Below are 6,000 nucleotides of genomic sequence, written 5' to 3' on the forward strand. Positions count from 1 at the left end.
TATTTCTGGAAGCTCCCATATTTGAACAATCTGAAGAAATACCTCTGGGTGAAGAGACCATTCGCCCGGATGCAACGTTTGGCGACTGAGATAGTCCGCTTCCCAATTGTCTATACCTGGGATATGAACCGCAGAGATTAGACAGGAGCTGGATTCCGCCCAAACCAGAATTCGAGATACTTCTTTCATAGCCAGAGGACTGTGAGTCCCTCCTTGATGATTGATGTATGCCACAGTTGTGACATTGTCTGTCTGAAAACAAATGAACGATTCTCTCTTCAGAAGAGGCCAAGACTGAAGAGCTCTGAAAATTGCACAGAGTTCCAAAATATTGATCGGTAATCTCACCTCCTGAGATTCCCAAACTCCTTGTGCCGTCAGAGATCCCCACACAGCTCCCCAACCTGTGAGACTTGCATCTGTTGAAATTACAGTCCAGGTCGGAAGCACAAAAGAAGCCCCCTGAATTAAACGATGGTGATCTGTCCACCACGTTAGAGAGTGTCGTACAATCGGTTTTAAAGATATTAATTGAGATATCTGTGTAATCCCTGCACCATTGATTCAGCATACAGAGCTGAAGAGGTCGCATGTGAAAACGAGCAAAGGGGATCGCGTCCGATGCAGCAGTCATAAGACCTAGAATTTCCATGCATAAGGCTACCGAAGGGAATGATTGTGACTGAAGGTTTCGACAAGCTGAAATCAATTTTAGACGTCTCTTGTCTGTTAAAGACAGAGTCATGGACACTGAATCTATCTGGAAACCCAGAAAAGTTACCCTTGTTTGAGGAATCAATGAACTTTTTGGTAAATTGATCCTCCAACCATGATCTTGAAGAAACAACACAAGACGATTCGTATGAGATTCTGCTAAATGTAAAGACTGAGCAAGTACCAAGATATCGTCCAAATAAGGAAATACCACAATACCCTGTTCTCTGATTACAGACAGAAGGGCACCGAGAACTTTTGTAAAAATTCTTGGAGCTGTAGCTAGGCCAAACGGCAGAGCCACAAACTGGTAATGCTTGTCCAGAAAAGAGAATCTCAGGAACTGATAATGATCTGGATGAATCGGAATATGCAGATAAGCATCCTGTAAATCTATTGTGGACATATAATGCCCTTGCTGAACAAAAGGCAAGATAGTCCTTACAGTTACCATTTTGAACGTTGGTATCCTTACTTAACGATTCAATATTTTTAGATCCAGAACTGGTCTGAAGGAATTCTCCTTCTTTGGTACAATGAAGAGATTTGAATAAAACCCCATCCCCTGTTCCAGAACTGGAACTGGCATAATTACTCCAGCCAACTCTAGATCTGAAACACAATTCAGAAATGCTTGAGCTTTCACTGAATTTACTGGGACACGGGAAAGAAAAAATCTCTTTGCAGGAGGTCTCATCTTGAAACCAATTCTGTACCCTTCTGAAACAATGTTCTGAATCCAAAGATTGTGAACAGAATTGATCCAAATTTCTTTGAAAAAACGTAACCTGCCCCCTACCAGCTGAGCTGGAATGAGGGCCGCACCTTCATGTGGACGTAGAAGCAGGCTTTGCCTTTCTAGAAGGCTTGGATTTATTCCAGACTGGAGATGGTTTCCAAACTGAAACTGCTCCTGAGGATGAAGGATCAGGCTTTTGTTCTTTGTTGAAACGAAAGGAACGAAAACGATTATTAGCCCTGTTTTTACCCTTAGATTTTTTATTCTGTGGTAAAAAAGTTCCTTTCCCACCAGTAACAGTTGAGATAATGGAATCCAACTGAGAACCAAATAATTTGTTACCCTGGAAAGAAATGGAAAGTAGAGTTGATTTAGAAGCCATATCAGCATTCCAAGTTTTAAGCCATAAAGCTCTTCTAGCTAAAATAGCTAGAGACATAAACCTGACATCAACTCTGATAATATCAAAAATGGCATCACAGATAAAATTATTAGCATGCTGAAGAAGAATAATAATATTATGAGAATCATGATCTGTTACTTGTTGCGCTAAAGTCTCCAACCAAAAAGTTGAAGCTGCAGCAACATCAGCCAAAGATATAGCAGGTCTAAGAAGATTACCTGAACACAGATAAGCTTTTCTTAGAAAGGATTCAATTTTCCTATCTAAAGGATCTTTAAACGAAGTACCATCTGACGTAGGAATAGTAGTACGTTTAGCAAGGGTAGAAATAGCCCCATCAACTTTAGGTATTTTGTCCCAAAATTCTAATCTGTCAGACGGCACAGGATATAATTGCTTAAAACGTTTAGAAGGAGTAAATGAATTACCCAATTTATCCCATTCTCTGGAAATTACTTCAGAAATAGCATTAGGAACAGGAAAAACTTCTGGAATAACCACAGGAGATTTAAACACCTTATCTAAACGTTTAGAATTAGTATCAAGAGGACCAGAATCCTCTATTTCTAAAGCAATTAGTACTTCTTTAAGTAAAGAACGAATAAATTCCATTTTAAATAAATATGAAGATTTATCAGCATCAATCTTTGAGACAGAATCCTCTGAACCAGAAGAGTCATCAGAATCAGAATGATGATGTTCATTTAAAAATTCATCTGTAGAGAGAGAAGTTTTAAAAAATTTTTATGTTTACTAGAAGGAGAAATAACAGACATAGCCTTCTTGATGGATTCAGAAACAAAATCTCTTATGTTATCAGGAACATTCTGCACCTTAGATGTTGAGGGAACTGCAACAGGCAATGGTACATTACTAAAGGAAATATTATCTGCTTTAACAAGTTTGTCATGACAATTAATACAAACAACAGCCGGAGGAATAGCTACCAAAAGTTTACAGCAGATACACTTAGCTTTGGTAGTTCCAGCACTAGACAGCGATTTTCCTGAAGTATCTTCTGACTCAGATGCAACGTGAGACATCTTGCAATATGTAAGAGAAAAAACAACATATAAAGCAAAATTGATCAAATTCCTTAAATGACAGTTTCAGGAATGGGAAAAAATGCCAATAAACAAGCTTCTAGTAACCAGAAGCAAAGAAAAAATCAGACTGAAATAATGTGGAGACAAAAGCGACGCCCATATTAAAAATGACGCCACATCCGGAACGCCGACATTTTTGGCGCAAAAGGACATCAAAAAATGACGCAACTTCCGGCGACACGTATGACGCCGGAAACAGAAAAGATTTTTTGCGCCAAAAAAGTCCGCGCCAAGAATGACGCAATAAAATGAAGCATTTTCAGCCCCCGCGAGCCTAACAGCCCACAGGGAAAAAAAGTCAAATTTTTAAGGTAAGAAAAAATGATTGATTCAAACGCATTATCCCAAATATGAAACTGACTGTCTGAAAATAAGGAATGTTGAACATTCTGAGTCAAGGCAAATAAATGTTTGAATACATATATTTAGAACTTTATAAATAAAGTGCCCAACCATAGCTTAGAGTGTCACAGAAAATAAGATTTACTTACCCCAGGACACTCATCTACATGTTTGTAGAAAGCCAAACCAGTACTGAAACGAAAATCAGCAGAGGTAATGGTATATAAATAAGAGTATATCGTCGATCTGAAAAGGGAGGTAAGAGATTAATCTCTACGACCGATAACAGAGAACCTATGAAATAGACCCCGTAGAAGGAGATCACTGCATTCAAATAGGCAATACTCTCCTCACATCCCTCTGACATTCACTGCACGCTGAGAGGAAAACCGGGCTCCAACTTGCTGCGGAGCGCATATCAACGTAGAATCTAGCACAAACTTACTTCACCACCTCCATAGGAGGCAAAGTTTGTAAAACTGAATTGTGGGTGTGGTGAGGGGTGTATTTATAGGCATTTTGAGGTTTGGGAAACTTTGCCCCTCCTGGTAGGAATGTATATCCCATACGTCACTAGCTCATGGACTCTTGCTAATTACATGAAAGAAAGTTTCCATTTTGAACGATGGAACTCTTAGGAATTTGTTTAGGATCTTTAAATCCAATATTGGTCTGAAGGTTCCTTCTTTCTTGGGAACCACAAACAGATTTGAGTAAAACCCTTGTCCGTGTTCCGACCGCGGAACCGGATGGATCACTCCCATCAGTAAAAGATCTTGTACACAGCGTAGAAACGCCTCTTTCTTTATCTGGTTTGTTGACAACCTTGAAAGATGAAATCTCCCTCGTGGAGGAGAAGCTTTGAAGTCCAGAAGATATCCCTGAGATATGATTTCCAACGCCCAGGGATCCTGGACATCTCTCGCCCAAGCCTGGGCGAAGAGAGAAAGTCTGCCCCCCACTAGATCCGTTTCCGGATCGGGGGCCCTCACTTCATGCTGTCTTAGGGGCAGCAGCAGGTTTTCTGGCCTGCTTGCCCTTGTTCCAGGTCTGGTTAGGTTTCCAGCCTTGTCTGTAGCGAGCAACAGTTCCTTCCTGTTTTGGAGCCGAGGAAGTTGATGCTGCTCCTGCCTTGAAGTTACGAAAGGCACGAAAATTAGACTGTCTAGCCCTTGGTTTGGCTCTGTCTTGAGGCAGGGCATGGCCCTTACCTTCCGTAATGTCAGCGATAATTTCTTTCAAACCGGGCCCGAATAATGACTGCCCCTTGAAAGGTATGTTAAGCAATTTAGATTTAGAAGTCACATCAGCTGACCAGGATTTTAGCCACAGCGCTCTGCGCGCCTGAATGGCGAATCCGGAATTCTTAGCCGTAAGTTTAGTTAAGTGTACTACGGCATCAGAAATAAATGAATTAGCTAGCTTAAGGGTTTTAAGCTTGTGTGTAATCTCATCCAATGGAGCTGTGTCAAGGGTCTCTTCCAGAGACTCAAACCAAAATGCCGCCGCAGCCGTGACAGGCGCAATGCATGCAAGGGGTTGCAATATAAAACCTTGTTGAACAAACATTTTCTTAAGGTAACCCTCTAACTTTTTATCCATTGGATCTGAAAAGGCACAGCTATCCTCCACCGGGATAGTGGTACGCTTAGCTAAAGTAGAAACTGCTCCCTCCACCTTAGGGACCGTTTGCCATAAGTCCCGTGTGGTGGCGTCTATTGGAAACATTTTTCTGAATATAGGAGGGGGTGAGAAAGGCACACCGGGTCTATCCCACTCCTTAGTAACAATTTCAGTAAGTCTCTTAGGTATAGGAAAAACGTCAGTACACGTTGGTACCGCAAAATATTTATCCAACCTACATATTTTCTCTGGGATTGCAACCGTGTTACAATCATTCAGAGCCGCTAACACCTCCCCTAGTAATATACGGAGGTTTTCCAGCTTAAATTTGAAATTTGAAATGTCTGAATCCAGTTTATTTGGATCAGATCCATCACCCACAGAATGAAGCTCTCCGTCTTCATGTTCTGCAATATGTGACGCAGTATCAGACATGGCCCTAGCATTATCAGCGCACTCTGTTCTCACCCCAGAGTGGTCTCGTTTACCCCTAAGTTCTGGCAATTTAGATAAAACTTCAGTCATAACATTAGCCATGTCTTGTAGAGTGATTTGTAATGGCCGCCCTGATGTACTTGGCGTTACAATATCACGCACCTCCTGAGCGGGAGATGCAGGTACTGACACGTGAGGCAAGTTAGTCGGCATAACTTCCCCCTCGTTCTCTGGTGAATTTTGCTTAACTTGTACAGATTGGCTTTTATTCAAAGTAGCATCAATGCAATTAGTACATAAATTTCTATTGGGCTCCACCTTGGCCTTTGAACATATTGCACAAAGAGATTCCTCTGTGTCAGACATGTTTAAACAAACTAGCAATTAGACTAGCAAGCTTGGAAAATACTTTTCAAATGAATTTACAAGCAATATAAAAAACGTTACTGTGCCTTTAAGAAGCACACAAAAAAAAAACTGTCACTTTGATATAACAATGAACCGGTTTAGTTATAGCAATCAATTTTTCATATGAAATGCATTAATTTAGCAAAGGATAGCACCCATCAGCAAATGGATTAATAACCCCTTAATACTAAAAAAACGATTGACAAATGAAATAAATACGTTTTTATCAC

General features: G+C 40.6%; 1 protein-coding gene across 1 annotated transcript in view; it reads right to left on the reverse strand.

Annotated features, from left to right (window-relative positions):
- The window catches only part of VPS11 (VPS11 core subunit of CORVET and HOPS complexes), a 126,981-nt gene that overhangs the window by 37,314 nt on the left and 83,667 nt on the right, over positions 1–6,000 (reverse strand). The window lies entirely within an intron of this gene.

The sequence above is a fragment of the Bombina bombina genome, chromosome 8 (genome assembly GCF_027579735.1).
Source record: "Bombina bombina isolate aBomBom1 chromosome 8, aBomBom1.pri, whole genome shotgun sequence".
Lineage (NCBI taxonomy): Eukaryota > Metazoa > Chordata > Amphibia > Anura > Bombinatoridae > Bombina > Bombina bombina.